A 17,337-nucleotide genomic window follows, 5' to 3' on the forward strand; every position below is an offset into this window, starting at 1 on the left:
TATAAATTTGGATGAAGAGACTAATTTATCAATAGTTACAGACGATATGCTGGGAGTCCATAAGTCTGGAAGAACTGACAGTCAAGGCTGTGGGGTCCTCAGTGGTACTTCCAGGTTCAGTGGCAAGGAACTAGGGTGGGTGGCATTGGTGGCTGGAGCCAATGGTATGCACATGCTTCCTTTTTGATTAACAATTCTAAGTCATTGCTTTCTTCTTGAATTCTACTATAAGTAGTCAGGAGGAATTAGGCCACTCCAACATTTTGCTTAGAAATTTCCTCAGCCAAATAGCCAATTTCCATGCTCACAAGTTCTACCTTCTGCAAAACACTAGGACACAAACACAATACAGCCAAGTTCTTTGCCCCTTTATAATAAGTTTGCCTTTCTTCCAGTTTCCAAGAATGTGTTCCCTGTGTCCTTCTGAGACCTCATCAGAATTGCCTTTACCATCCATATTGTCTATCAACATTCTGTGCGCAACTGCTTAGTCACTCTCTAAGAAGATTGAAGCTTTCTCTTCAGCTTCCCCTTTTCTTTCTGAGGTTTCTCCAAAATCACCTTTGAAGACCCATTTATAGCAATGTAGGCTCGTTCTAGCATGCACCTCAAAATTCCAGACTTTACCTCTTACAGCTCCAAAGCCACTTCCACATTTCTACAGCAGCATCCCTACTTCTCAGTACCAATTACCACCTCAGCCTGTTCACGCTGCTATAACAAAATGCCTTAGACTGAGTGGCTTAAGCAACAAACATTTATTCCTCACAGTTCTGGAAGCTGGGAATCCAAGATGAAGGTGCTGGCAGATTTGGTGACCAGTGAGAGCCTGCTTCCTGGTTCATAGAAGGCTGTCTTCTCTCTGCTGTCACATGGCAGAAGGGGCAAGGAAGCTCTTCTGGGACATCTGTTTTAAGAGTACTAAACTCATCCATGAGGGCTCCATCCTCACAATCCCGCCATCTCCCAAAGGCCCCACCTACAAATATCACACTGGGGGTTAGGTTTCAACGTTTGAATTTTGAGGGGACACAAATATTCAGTCTATGACAGATTAGAATGCAAATATCTGGGAGAGTAAGATCATTAAAACATGTTATATTTATTTTGCTGTTGGAAGATTTAGATTAATTTGGGGTTTATAAACGTCCTCCCATTTTTTCCATCACCATTGATATTTTTATAATGATGAAACCCTCCACAAAGGTGTTTTATAGAGGGAGGAGAGTCTTAAACATATTTCATATTATTTGTAGTGGTTTGATACTTATGTTAAATTTTCTTTGTTTTTTTTTTTTTGGTGAGGAAGATTTACCCTTAGCTAACATCCGTTGCCAATCTTCCTCTTTTTCTTTTCCTTAAGGAAGATTCACACCAAGCTAACATCCATGCCAATCTTCCTCTATTTCGTATGTGGGAGGCCTACACAGCATGGCTGATAAATAGAGTAGGTCTGTGCCAGGATCCAAATCCGCAAACACAGGCTGCTGAAATGGAGCACATGGAACTTTAACCACTTGGCAATGGGGCTGGCCCCTAAACTTTCCTTTTGATAACGTTGTACTGAAACTTACAGTTTACTATTTACCATTTACAATTGTGCTGGGGTCTTTTTTCTCTTTTCTCAGAAGATGCCTAAACTGTGGTTGATATATGTCAGTACTAAATTCCTTTAAGAAAATCTCATATTTGACACCAAGATATGTGCCAGAATGTCTCTGAAAAAATATAGGAAGACAAATGAGTTGTTGCTTACCAATTCCTTTTTCAGTAGAAGCTTTTACTTTATTTCCAGTTAGTCAAAGGAATCATCCCTCTGGGAGAATAAAGACACATAGCAATGCTGAGAAGAATCGTAGGATTTTAGGGGTGAAAAGACCTCGGAGATGGTTTAGTCCAAAGTCCTCATTTTGCAGATGAGGAAAATGAGGCCAATCTAAGGTTACACAGCTGGTTTAATGGCACTGACCGAATTAGAAATACCATCTTCTGGTTCTCAGGCTGCTGCTCTTTTTATTATGCTGTGCTGTGGTCCACTTCGTGACACCTCTGAAAGAGGATGCTCAGAAAGTGTCTCTGCATGACTCACAGCATTTCTAACAGAAATACTGCCAACAATTCTTCCACTAAGAGCTCCCGCTCGCCAGGGATCCTTAGACAGTATAGCGCGCAAACTGTAACAGCTATATAATGCCTCCATTCTCTAGTGACATGGAGGCTTCGCAAGGTAGATTTTTTTTTTAATGAAGACTTTAAGCAAGCATCTCAGTTGTCTAACCCTCTGTGGCACATCCCCTGAGACAGAGCCTATAGCCTGTCACACTCAGCAATGTTATCTTTTAGGACAACAGGGCGCTGTTTCAAGATAGTTGGCTTTGTCTGTGTAGACCACGTTTTTTTCTTTTTCCTTTTAGAAATCGGCATGACCTCTCTGGCCCTTTCTGTAACACAGCAATTGAGCAAGGCCTCAATGTAAAAGTTGCGTTCACAGCAATAGTCCAAAACGTCATTGAGATGTCACCCCCAGACTTCATTCAATTCCTGTAACAAGTATTTTCCATTCTGCATTCCAGAGGCTGTATTAGACATTGTCCCCTAGTGTTATCAGTTTTGCTAAATGAGCACTATCTCGAACATTACAGATAGCTGGAATCACGGGGAATTTGTAAATTCAGGTGGACAAAAAACAGCCATCAAAATAAATGCAATACTATAAAAAATAGTGTGTATAGGAGACTAAAATGAGGTCTCTATTTTCTATCCAATGAACACTCATCTCCGGTTTGGACCAGACTCTCAGATTTAAATTGCTTTGACTGTGCTGCCTTCCCACCACCCCAAAAAGTCACCGTGGCAACAAGTCAATGATATTGCAAACCAGCTCGTTATTGTTCTTTAACATCTATAGGTTACTAGGATGTGTTTTGGGAACATAATCTATCATCTAGGATCTTTTCAGATGTTTTTGATTTATATTTCACTGTTATTGCTTTCTTACCCACAATAATTACATATATTTTCTCCGGCATGGAGCACTAAAACTATGGTCCACTATAGCACACACTCCCTTTGTCCACATCCCCTTGAACAACAGAGGAGGAAGGCTCACTGATATTCACACTCACTTTTGACTTTTTTCTTTATCTAAAGTTGAATGCCTAGGAAACATCTGCACTATTTATAGACTTGATTTCATATAGAATTTCTTTAAAAAACCCAGATATTTCCATGCTGAGAGCACAAGCCTGTTCTAAAAATTAAATACTTTAATTTTGTTACCCCTGAATTTTTACAGTAATGGAAAACCATAATTGTGTTTTTAATCATACTCACACCAGGAAGCTAGCTTTATGGGGCAACACATTTATTTGAATATGTTTCCCTCCATCTAATAAACCTCTCTTTTTTGTTCTCCATACCTACTAATTAAGAGTAGACTATATAGGCCCAACCACGTGCCATTATTAGAGCAGTAGTCATGAAGCTCTGGTTACAATGTCTTGATTCTGATTGAGTTCACATTACATTTGATGTGTGTCTCTGTGTGTGTGTTTGCTAACAAGTTTTTATAACCAGATTGAAGCATAGACACATGGGCAATCCTGTGAGCTCTTTCTGCTGCTGCTTTAATAGCATTTCTCATATTTCCAAATATTTTTAAATGTGCTATTTGATGATTTCAACATGAAAATATGTGTTGGCTATTTTCCATGGTAATCAAAATAAAATTAAAAAGTCAAAAATACAAAGAAAAAAAAATTTTTTTGAGGAAGACTGGCCCTGAGCTAACATCTGTGCCCATCTTCCTTTATCTTATATGTGGGACGCCTGCGGCAGCATGGCTTGACAAGAGGAGCGTAGGTCCACACCTGGGATCCTAACTGGCGAATCCCAGGCCGCCTAAGCAGAACATGCAAACCCAATCACTGCACCACTCGGCTGGCCTCTAAAGAAAAGTTAAAAAAAAAAAGTGTGATAAAGCCTGAGTCAGTCACTAACGGGGAAATTAACCTAAATAAATCACTCATAACAGTGAATTTATCTGTTGTCCCAGGCAAAGGAAAGGAGTTGGATTGGGCAAGACAAAGCAGTAACTTTAACTAAGGTCAGAATGTTTAGATACGGCAGGTGGCAAAAAGACAAAACAAAACAAAACAAAACAAAGTCTGGACAAGAAGAGCAGAAAATAAAGGGAGCAGAAAGGCAGTCCACACGCTGGTAAGGAAGAGATACCTCGTCAACAGCATCTGCCAAAACAGGAGACAAACAGTGGCATGGCAGTGTGGGACTGGCACCGTGAGTCTCTCCTGGTAAAGAAGCAACTGGGAAGTTCGAGAAGCATCTTATCCAAGGCTAAAGGCCCAGAGGGGCTTAGCTATGGTCCTCAGTGTAACAGAGCTGACGACACAGCAAGAAGAACTTCAGAGCCCTTCTGGGTGGGAATGTGGTAGGAGAGCAACCAGAAAGAAAAACAGGAAAATGGAAAGAAGGAAAGGAGGGGAGAGAGAGAGCACGAGGGAGGTGAGGAGTTAGCCATTCTATTCAATGGGCACATACTGGAATGAGAATAAGTCGAGAGTTGTAAACCTGCTCTCAATACTCGCCATTTCACTTTGTTCTCAATGTTTAAACATTTCTAGTGTTTCAAGATACAGGAATGTGATTATAATTATAGTACACACATATATATCTTTAAATATTTTGCAGATATACATTATTAATTTATTCATATGTGTTATAGTTTATATATGTGTATGTATATATGTATATCACTTATACCATAGTTTTTGAATAAATAGGAATGTCTTCAGGGTAATTTTTCAGGGAAATTCCCATTTTTATTTTGTTTTTATATTCTAACCTTCATTCTAATCCCCATCCTCCCATCAGACAAGACCACATATGTAGTGCTGTTTAATGATGACCATTGTGTGTCCTTTGATTTTTTTTGTTTGTTTTGACTTGAGGAAGATTGGCCCTGAGCTAACATCTGTGCCAATCTTCCTCTATTTTATGTGGGATGCTGCCACAAGGTGGCTTGATGAGCTGTAATAGGTCTGTGCCCGGGATCCGAACCTGAGAACCCCAGGTTGTCAAAGCAGGATGAGGCACTTAACCACCATGCCACTGGGCCAGCCCCTCCTTAGCTGTTTTAGAAAGGAGACTGCTGAATGTGCCATTCTTTAGTCAGAGTGTGACCCTTTGTCTTTTGCTTTCATAGTTCAGCATTTGGAGCTGCTACCTGAACTCTCAGCAAGTCCACGATGATCCCTTCACCTTTGCCTTGTTGATTATACTTAGGTAAAGTTCTTAAGCGGGATAATAAGAGAGATCGTCTCTTGAGTCTTTTACAATTATAAGAGAACTAAGGTTATTTTCTGTGTTTTTTTTATTCCCTTGAATGAATCCCTCCTAATCCCATTCATTTGAAAAAATATTTATCAAGTACCATCTCTATGTCAGGATTTGACTAGATATGCAATGCACAAATTCTTCTCTTGTCATCCCGGCTTTCCACCTGTTTATACCAGTGTACTGATGTGAATCTCCTTGTCTCGATAAAAAAAAAAAAAAACAGTGCTTTTCCACTCTATATTTTCCTTTTTAAACCTCTTCTATCTTGTGGAGTCTTCCTTCTGAGCTCTGGTCTCCTGTAGGACTAATTTAGAAAAGAAATACTTTTCAAAAAAAATTAATAAAATGAGTTAAAGTGCTCACTTGTATTTCAAAAACAGCTCCTATACTTAAAAGTGGAATAAACTAAAGATAACACGCATGTCAGAGTGTACGTGCTTCTCATCCTTTGGAAGACCCTTCCTTTGCCACTGTTACTGAGAGAATTATGTACTATCTTTCAGATATGTTGAAGTGGAAAAAAGGTTGAGAACCAGTCCCCTTCGTAGTTCAATGCGAAGTCTTCATGTCAGTTGGGATATCATTTTGACGAAGGCAGCCTTTGGGAGAACTGTTAAAATCATACCTTACTATTTTGCCATAAACAGGGTTGGCAGAATCAGGGTAAAAAAAGTAAGGATAATAAGACAATCAGGTTAAGGCCGTGACTTGATGATACCCCGTTCAACTTCCTTTGGGTGCTCTTCATTCTACAGAAGAAATATAAAGAGCATTGATAGTTAATCTAATGTGCTTTGTCATTAAGTTAACCGGTAAGAGGATGTATATATTTTTTTAATTAAACGCCAAATTAAACATTAAAATCAAAAGAACTAATGTTCATTACTAAGAAATTTGCCTTTTGTCATTACTGAATATAAAGGTTTCTGGAAAGAAGATATACATCTGTACTGACCTCCACTATGGAAAATGAGTGGACGTTTGAACTGAGTAGACAAGCACAGTCTTATTTTCAGAAACTGCAATAACCAAGGTAATGCTTCCATTCATGGTTTTAGACAGAAATGGTAACAGAAATAAGATATCTGAAATACCTGGTACGTTTTCATTTGAGCAAATGTTTTATTCTGATAATAGAATGTGCGCTTCCCAATGCACTAACAAAACTGTTTCTGAAAAAATATTTTCTAATCAACTAGAATCACTTACATAAATCTCAAGGACTTCATTAGCAAGAGTACCTATTGAAAATACTTGTTTTTCCATCTCCATTACCAAATAGTATGTCATAATCAATAAGCACTTAGAGTCTGTACTTTGTGGAATAATCCATATTTTTATAGTGAAGTCAGAGTTGCAGTGTGAGTGTACTCCATCTGGGTCTCTTAAGATTCTTCAGAGCCCTTAAAAACTGAACCATTGGCTCAGTCTTCTTGTCCTTTCATATGGCCTTGTTTTGAAGAATGTGTTGCATAAGGGAAAGGCAATGCAACTCCTAGTCCACTCAGATGTTCCAATACCATAATACTATTAATAATATGAGACCTCAGGTAAAAGTTAAGGAGTTTTAGACATTTTCCTTCTCCAAAGAAGAAAATTACCTGGGTAAGGTCCTAAACAGCTAGGCAATTCTCCTAAATTAATTATCATGAGCAAAAAAGGGGGTAGATATATTGGCACAATATTCTCCTTTTCAAATTCAATTCTTTTCAGCTATATATTTTTTTAATTGTTTGTTAGTATATGTAATTACCCCCATCTCCCTGTCTACCTACCTACCTACTTACCTATTTACCCAACTAAAGATCCATCTCTCTATCTATCCATCTATCCAAATATCCTTCCATCCACCCTTTACTTTGTTGCTCAAAACATACAAGATGAGAAAGAGGAAAGAATGCCCATGTGTAAATGTGTGTGATGATCTGTGTGTATTTATCTAGTATCTATCTATCATGAGACTCTCAGATAAATACATGTAGAGTCACATTTTGTACACTCACAAACATATCTGGCTCTTTATTTTAATTTTTATTACTTACCTGTAGTTATATCATTATATCCTCCTCTTTCAGGCAGACAACAACCAAAGCATTAGTCTGACCTGGAATTTGTAAAACTATAGAGGGTTGGGCCAGCCCCAATGCCTAGTGGTTAAAACTCAGTGCGTTCCACTTTGGCAGCCTGGGTTCAGTTCCCAGGCACAGACCTCTGCTCTGTTAGCAGCCATGCTGTGCTAGCAGCCCATATACTGAAAAATAGAGGAAGACTGCATGGATGTTAGCTCAGTGTGAATCTTCCTCAGCAAAAAAAAAAAGTATAGTCGGAAAAAAACATACTAAAAGGAATTTCTAGAAAAGTTGGAGTATATTTACTTCAGAGAATATTTTCTGAAAAATTAGTTTAGTGACGTGAGTGTGCTTGCCTTGTTGCAATAGAATTAAGAAAATGTAGCAAAGTATTTAAGACTGGGATAAACACCATTTACTAGCTCTATAACCTTGGGCAAGTCACTTAATCCTTTTGTCCTCAGTTCTATTGTCTGTAAAAGAGGATAACAATGGCAATTATCTGATAGGGTCGTTGTGAAGATTGAGTGTGTTAATATTTATAAGGAGCTTTGAACTGTTGTTGGCACACAATGAGCACCCTATACATTAGCTGTTAATTATTGTCTGAAGACCCTTACAGAAACAAGAGCTCATGACAGCGAGAGATTTGCTTTTATTTCATTGCTGTTTCCTAGCACCAAGAATGGTGCTGAAAACATTGAAGGTAGTCAATTAAGTCTTATTTTGAAGAGGCAGTTAGGAACAGTGATCATAAAGACTGACTCCCTGCATTAAAATCCACTCTCCGATACATTAACTGTCTTATTTGAGCAAGTTAACTCTGTTCTTTAGTCCTCAAATCTGTAAAATAGGGACGTGTTGGTTAATTTTATGTGTCAGCTTGATAGGATCACAGAGTGACCAGCTGTGAGCCTAAACACCATTTCTGGGAGTGTTTGGGAGGATGTTTCCAGATGAGATTAGCATTTAAATTAGTAGAATGAATAAAGCCTATTGCCCTACCCAATGTGGCGGACCTCATCCAATCCGTTGAGGGCCTGAATAAAACAAAAAGGTGAAGGAAGGGAGAATTTGCTCACTCTGCCTGTCTCTTTGAGCTGGAACATCAATCTTCTGTGCTCAGACCAGAACTTACCCCCTCGGCTCTCCTGTTCTGGGGCCTGTCGACCCTGAGCGAAATTACACCACCAGCTTTCGTGGTCTGCTAACTTGCAGATGGCAGATCGTGGGAATTCTAAATTCCATAATTTAGAAAGAGAGAAGAAAGATTTATATAGACATATTTTCTGTTGGTTCTGTTTCTCTGGAGAGAAACTAATATAGGGTTAATAATAAAAATCCCTAACGCATACAATTATTGAGAAGATGAAAGGAATTCATAACATATGTGAAGGCCTGACACATAGTGCTATTGCTTCCACATCACCTGATGTGAAGAGAAATCATTCACATGGTCTTACACGGGAATAAGAGATGTTCCCTGGAGGTGTGCAATTCAACAGCTCTCCCGGGAGTTACATAAGTGTCAACCACCATTGGTACTGCTGAAAAACCAGAAGGCAAGTTAATAAATATTTTATGGCCTGAATGATACTGTTATAAGCCAACTGCAAAGCATGTTTTATAAATTATTTACGTAGCTATATTATTCTTCAAAAAAGCAATTGAAGCTATCTCTATGAATTTTTTCAGCCTTGTTTGATCCTCTGAATTTTGCTTTATACTATTTGATGTTTTTCCTCTAAAAGAGATGGCCTTTTTTAGCTTTGACTTCCTTTTGGATCTATATTTTTCCCAAGTCCACATATTCCCATGATGCCTTGGTACTTTCCTAACCTCCAAAGTCGAACAGCTTTCTGCTGTGGTATTTTCACAATGCGTTTAACATGGGTGAGTGCACTTCCCTACTCTCTTTGTGCTTTGTCATGTCATATTCTCCACTGCCTACCTCTGCATTGAAAAGTAATATTCCTTTGGAACTTTGCCTTGGGCCTATCCGTATTATTTCATGAGCTTTGAACTTCTTCTTTAGCTACAATTTAGAGTAGATGGCAACATTCTATACGCTAATCTAGATTTCATTCATCCTTGTTTAAAAATGCCAGAATACTCTTGAATAAGCAAATTAGGTACATGTTTTCCTATGGGTTTTGTCAAAATAATGAGCTCACTTCTTGGTTGGTCAACTTTTAAAAAATTGTTAATTAACTGTATTATTAGATCTCAGTACAAAAATATGATTCTGAATCTGATTGATTATAGACCTGGTAGGAGATAATTGCTCTACTTGTCTCCTGACAAGTATACCTCTGTATGTTCTAGTAATATTTTATATTTCCAAAAATCTCTTTAGGGATAGACAGAGCTTTAAAATGTCAGCTTATTAAGAAAGATCTATATAAAGAGTTATAACCATTAAAAACTATTGCCATCTATAAAAATAAATATTATTAAGGGAATTTTCACTACAGACAATTAACTTATACTAAACTTGAAATGTGGAGAAAAAATATCTCTTTGCGAAGATCATGAAGGAATGTATGCACAAGAAATGGATTGGTTGACTAGCTTTTTCTCTCATATTGATTCATTCTTTCAACAAATATTATGTCTGTTACTTACTAGATATTTGCAAACCATCAGAGGAAAAAAAATCCTGTACTTGAAAAGTTGGCAATCTAGTCTAAGAAGACAGATAATAAGTAATAAATAAATTACATAGTATATTAGAAAGAGATAAATTCTATATAAAAGAAAAAATAATAGGACAAGCTGATGGGTATTAAAATGCCCATTTGAAGGGAGGAATTTGCAGTTTAATGGTTAGGACAGACCTCACTGAGACAGTTATAATCGAACAGCAACTTGAGGGAAGGTAAGTTTTACAGCCATAGGAATATTTAGGAGAAGAGAGTTTTAAGAAAAATTGGAACATCCAGTGCACGTTTCCTACATCAGGAGGCTCACCAGCATGTGGAAAGAACAACAAGGAAGGCAGTGGGGCTGCTGCTGAAGGAAGAAGAAGAGAGAAAGAGATGAGGTCAAGGAAGGGGTCAGATCAATGAGGGCCTTTTAGACCAATGTGGTTGGCATTTATTTCAAAAGAAATGAGAAGACACTGTACAGAACTGTGTAGAGGAATTAGATTATCTGACTTTCATTTTAATAAGGTCGCTTTAGTTACTCTATTTAGAATAGGTTCGGGTGGTGAGTAAGGAGGTAAGTTTACAAGAGTGAAAGAATACAGATGCTTAAAACCATATTAGTTAAATCCAGGTAAGAAATCATGGTAGCCTGGACCAAGGTGACAGCAGTTGTTTCAGTGAGCCATGATTATATTATGGATGTATATTGAAGGTGGGGCCAGCAGGATTTCCTGATGAATTGGATATGGATTGTAAGATAGAGTTAAGAATGACCCGAATTGGCCGAGAGGACTGGAAAGACAGAGTAGACATCGATTAAGAAAGAGAATATTGTATAGATTCATCGGCTTGCTCAACGTCTCAGAGCTTACACTGTTCCTGTCACCTTAGTGCCATGTTATATGTGGAATGCTAAGATTGGAGACTTTCCCTCTACAGCTATTACGTTTCAGACAAATAGATTAAGTAAAATCTAAAAGTCAAACATATACTTTAAATTTTCCAATTTAAGGTGCTGCTATTGACCCTGTCACTTACGAAGGAGCAGCGTGGCGGATGGATTCAATATTTGAGAAGCAAATCTATATTATCTCAACTTTGATGTGAATCGATATCTTTGTAGGTAGAGTCGCCTAATCAAGAGGAAGAGAAGAGTTTTGTGGGGAGATACTTATTAAAAGAGCACTCAAGAATAAGACAGATAAGCTACAAAGTCATATTTTTTAATTGCTTGGTGAACTGAAGACACAAAATTAAATGACGAAATTCCAGAAAAAGATGAATCCGTCCCAGGGTAAAGAATCTCACGACTATTTTCATCCCTAAGGGCACCTCAGCAGAAGGAGACTTTCTGCCTTAGAAGGGAATAAAAAGAAATCAGCCCAATATTTAAAAAGCTGTTAATAGTCACATGTGTGTCAGAGGGATGAAACAGAATTACAAGGAGTCTCCATCACAAAGCGACTCTGTAGCATTGACCAACTCTTTCACAGAGGGGCTTCCCGGAGTGCAAGGCCATGGGGCAGGGGAGCAGGGCTAAGAGAGCCCATCCAAGGCCTACAGGCCTTTTATCTACGGCACCGCTACAGCTGGCTAGGAGCAGGGCAGCCCAGCAGAGGGAGAGCTTCAGAGGCATAGGAAGCTGGAGTAATAAACGGAATCCCTTAATAATTCACAAAGCCCAGACACCCAGCTCAACTACACATTAGATGAGCTCAGTTCTTCACATAGCCAGGCAGCGAGAGAGAGGAAGGAGCAGGCTTTTCCTGGGAGAGTGTGTATACACATGTAGATTTTACTGGAGAAGGTAAAAGAACTAATTATGACACCACGTCAAACTCTGCAACATAAGAATGAGTCCTTGGAATCAGAAAATACAGAGAATGAAAGTGAGGTTCAAAAGCTTCCTCAGAAACTTGACTTAATGACTGATCTTGATAAGTGAAACAACAAACATTAACAGAAGAAAAAATACTTTCCCAGGAAACTGACTGTAGAGAAAAGGAATAGTTTAGAGAGAGGAAAAATGTTGCAAATCAGATGGGGAGACATGAGTCATAAGCCTGAAGAGTAGAATACCTCCAAAAAACAATCAAACCAAAGCTTAAAGAAAAGAACAAAGAAGGGGCCGGCTCAGTGGCACAGCGGTTAAGTTTGCACGTTCTGCTTCAGTGGCCCGGGGTTCAGCAGTTCACATCCTGGGTGCAGACCTACACACCACTTGTCAAGCCATGCTGTGGCAGGTGTCCCACATATAAAATAGAGGAAGATGGGCACTATGTTAGCTCAGGGCCAGTCTTCCTCAGCAAAAAAGAGGAGGACTGGTGGGAGATGTTAGCTCTGGGCTAATCTTCCTCAAAAAAAAGAAAAGAACAAAAAATAACTTATTCCTTATAAATCTTCATTGTTTGGGCCAGCCTGGTGGCACAGCAGTTAGGTGTGCACATTCCACTTCAGTGGCCCGGGGTCACTGGTTCAGATCCCAGGTGTGGACATAGCACTGCTTGGCATGCCATGCTGTGGCAGGTGTCCCACATATAAAGTAGAGGAAGATGGGCACTATGTTAGCTCAGGGCCAGTCTTCCTCAGCAAAAAGAGGAGGATTGGCAGCAGTTAGCTCAGGGTTAATCTTCTTCAAAAAAAAGATCTGCATTGTTGCCCCTGCTAAAAAAATATATGTGATCAATAGCACAGGCTGATCTGAGAAACTAGAGTGACTTAAGAGAAAAGAACACACATAGCAGATCAAAATTAACTGAAGTGGAAGTTGGGTTTGAAATTTTGGAGAGGCAATCCAATTGTGGCATTTGGTAGAGGCCCAAGAGGACCAGGGAATACTCTGAGTTATTAGTAAGGGACAGGTGCAGCTGAGAGGACTTGTGGATCTGGGACTTATGTCCTACATTGACCAGCTAGCACCTCTATTTTCGTTCCTGTTCTTACTCTGGCACGGCAAGAAAGTTCACTCCTGTTTTTGCCTCAACCTAGATCAGCAGGACTCATAATTTGTTACATGCCTTCCATTGATGGAAGAGATGGTCCAGTACCCATAAAAACAGAGTTCAATGAAACTGATGCTAAAGGTGCTTTTAGCAATTTGCATTTTCACTATCTGTCTCTTTACTCCAAAGTGAAGCACTTGACCCAGGTTTCCTTCCTCTATATCATCAGTAAGTTGGAGGCCCATACTGGGAATAGAACAATGGAGGAAATTGATGAAAGGAGGACCTTCCTCGCCCTACCTTCCTCCAGGAAGCATATGAAGATTGCCCTCCCTTCCTACTGCTTTCTACAGGGGGTTTTTCCTGGCCAACCCCATCCTCCACTAGCGCTGAGAAATGTCTGTCCACCAAAAAGTTCCTTCAACAGCCTTGGCCAAACCCAGGATTTTATTCCCTACCCCATTTCCTAAAAGAATGAGTCCCCTGTTGGGAAGAATTCTTCAGGTGAATCTTCTTCTGAAGATCCGGAATCTGAGCAAGAAACGTTTCTATCACTTTGCATTCTCTTTCTTTTACTTTAACTGCTATGAATTAGGTGTTTATACGTTTGCTCAATTTGAGGCTTGATAGAATTATAATTCTTAGGATAGAATTTTATAGTTAAAGATGATTTATTAATTAAAGTTATTTGAATGGCTTATTTCCAATTTATTGAGCTCCCTTGGTTGGTAAGTATTGTATTATGATGTGATTAAATAGACAAATACGACATAAGCTGTAATAGGCATTTGACATGAGTAGTTAGGCAAATAAATAGATTTCAACTTTGTAGGCCATTTGCATTTCCTAAAAATTTATAAGACAATTGTGGACGTTTCCTGAACTTTACCTAAATAATTTTTATTAGTTGAGAAAAAAAACCGAAAAGACTTGGCGCCTCTGGAAAAACGCTGTAAGGTAAAAACAATTCTTTATTCTTTGAGTGAAATGACAACTTAGAAGAGGTCGATCTGTGTAGAGGCCTCCCTCTGTGTATCAAAAAGCTGATTAGAGGCCTTGAGCCTCAAGTAGATTGTCATACCCAGAGGTCTCTACTTCCTTTGGAAAAACTGAAGCTGTAGGGCTCATTTTATTTTATACCTAACTAAACTATTCGACATAGATAGTCGTATTTGCGTGTTTCTCTCTCTACCTCTAAGAAATTGAGAACAGAAAAGATTTCAGAGAAAATGCTTTGTGTCCTTTCTTTTGCTTCCTTCTCTCTTTCTGTTCCCACTCTGCGGAAGACCTCTATCTCCCATTTCTCAGGTCAGTTGCAGCGTGCTGATTTGCATTGTAGGTAGACAGTGTGGGGTGATAACTTGCTCTCCAAGTGTTGCAGTCTTGGTCAGGGGCTGCTGTACCCATGCTCTTAACACAGAGAGACAGTCAAGTGAGAGGAGGAAAAACCAAAGGGACAGACCTTTCTCATTTCAGTTCATTGTAATCAGGTCAAACTGAAGTTTCACACTGTGGTTTTCTGTCAAAAAAAGTAAACGTATCTAGTTACCGCAGCCTAGCTAGAGAGTAGCCTTTATTAACTATACAGGTCACAGCAGATTGAGACTTTCGAGTCAGCCCCTTACAGCATGGATATATCTTCTAGGAGGGAGGGAAGAAGTGGGATGGCGCTGTCTGCAGCTCACAAGAAAACAGAGGAGACAGGTATTTCCAACTAGCAGAATGGAAACTGGAAACACTGTGTCAGCCCAGCTCCTCACGAGAATTGTGGTTTCTTCTGAAGGTAGAAGATATCAACAAAGGGCTGAACAAGTGTGGACAGAGAGCTGAGCAGACCATGAAGAGCAGGCTATGGGAACCTTAAGGAGGAAGGTTCAGTCTTCCAGGGAAATGCAATGCTGTTGCATTTGAATCGAATAAAATGTCTGTTTAAAATGTTATATTCTTTAAATCAAAAGGTATTCCTAGAAAATAATGTGGATATCTTTGTAAATGCTTTGTATAAATGTAAGACTGTCTATTAATAAAAGTGGAATTGGGAAGAATTTGAGGGCAAAACTTGAAAATAGAATATGTGTTTTATGACTAAAAGATAAATAAAATATTAAGTTATATACTTAAGCATGTTTTGTTAGAGTTGGATGAACTCTTACCATTTTATTAAAATCATGGAGAGGCTATGTAAAAAAAGAAATGTCAGAGAGGCATTTTTCCACATATCATGACTTACTTTTAATTCAGTCCTAGAAGATATATTATTTATGTTGCCTTCCAGAAGTTACCAAATCTCTGTCGCCTCATTTTTCTAATAGGAAAGTTAAAGATAATATCAAAAGTTGTTGAGCTTGCTTTGCAAGACTGTTCGAAGTATCCATGACAATAATTAAAGCATTTTTTCATGTTTAAAACACTGTAAAATTTAAAGTATAATTGAATTGCAAGGCTTATTGAATATTATGTAAACTATTGGGGAAAATATTTCTTACGATTAGTAGACTACTGAGTTTATTTTTCTTGCTGAAAGAGGTAATGAAAGGAGTCTGAAAATTTTATTTGGCATGATACAAAATAGTTTATAGACTTTTGGGGAATTTATACTATGTACACAAGCTAGTCAAAGGAATGGGCAGAAGGTGCTATCATCTTTCTGATGAAGTTTTTTAGTTTGCACTATTTCTAACCGATTTATTATACTATTTATATGTGTCAGTTATTAGGAAGGAATATTATAATATTCTGGATAATTTAGGTGCAACATCCTATTAATAACTAAAATCCGTATGCATAAAAATGCTCATGGTTAATTGAAGGTGGGTTTTCATTTATGGCCTCTTTTCTCTTATAAAAATATCTATCTTTAGTTTAGTTAATGACTAAGGAAAGAAGTGAGGCAATGGAGGTTCGAATCTAGATTTTAAAAGCCCTTATATTTAAGTCGATCTCTAATAATCTATTATTTAAGAGATCCAGAAAGAACTGCCGAATAAAAAATACCTCCTCAAATAGCAGTGGACAGAATTCAAAATTGTCTGCTAGAGAAATTTGATTGCATTAAATTATTTTCCCTGAAAAGCTCCAATTAGTGGAAAAAGGCCATATTAATTAATTATATTAGTCACTCAGCAATATTGAATATCTATCATATTACAAACACAAAGATGACATGATATGACTTCTGTCCTTGAGTTTATGGCGTTGGGAAGATACAGACATTCACAGAAAGACTGCAGTAAGATGTAGTTAGTCCTCTAATTGTTTTCTCAAGAAGAGGATGAACGACATTGCTGCAGGGGTTACAGACTTTCTCACCGAGGTGACGCTGGATCAGAGTTTTGTCTAGGGAAATGGAAAATATGTTCAGAAGCACTGAAGCATGAAAGTTCACATGAAATGTGTTTGAAAAACGGCAGGGAGTTCAGTGTGGCTGAGGCATAGGATTCTTGGTGTGAGTGAAATATATGGCTAAGAAATTTATTTAACCAAACAGACAATGAGAAACCAATAAAGGGGTCAGAGGAAGAGTGATCTGACCAGATTTGCATTTTAGGACATTATTTGGGCAGTGCCGTTGTCTGATTCACTTACCTGATTGGCTGAAGGGACAATAGGCATCCTTTAGATAGGGATATACTGAAAAGCCAAAAGGGAAGCTGCTGTGAGAACAGGAACGCTACTTGGAGGAGGCTGATTGCTTGGAGTAAACAAGAGAGCTCCCAAAAGTCACAGTCAGAAAATGCCTTCCTTAATTTGTAACCTTTCCCCAACGGCATTGTTATATGCAATTGTATATATGTTACAAATGAGCTACAAAGGAGTCTTTCAGGTGTTACTCCCCTTTCCTCACCCCAGATTCACCAATAAGCTCCCTGCCCTTCTCCTGTGCTTGACTATATGGTTCCTCTTTGAGATGTGCGAATTTAACATTCCTGGTTTTTCAGCTGTAAATGAAAGACTGTGAAAGTCCATTCCCATTTGTATAGCCTGGATGAGGACACCGAGGAGTTGAGGAAACAAATTGGGGAAGAAGGGAATGGGAAAAGGACTGAAGTCTAAAGAAGAAAGGATAAAGATATGAAAAGAGACTAAAATCACAAGTGAAGATCTAGTGAAAACAAGGGAGCATTCTCCCTCTGCCGCAATGCATTCTAGGTCGGCAAAGATTTAAAAAGTTTGAAGCACTCAGCTGTGGGCTAGAGTGTGAGAAGAGAAACATTCTCACGCCCTTCTGGTAACATTAGCATGAGTGTTGAATGTTAATCCTCTCAGTTCATGGGAATCCTGTGTGTTTCTACTACAAAAATTAAACAGACAAATTGATAAGAA

This window comes from Equus quagga, chromosome 19 (assembly GCF_021613505.1).
Source record: "Equus quagga isolate Etosha38 chromosome 19, UCLA_HA_Equagga_1.0, whole genome shotgun sequence".
Taxonomy (NCBI): Eukaryota; Metazoa; Chordata; class Mammalia; order Perissodactyla; family Equidae; genus Equus; species Equus quagga.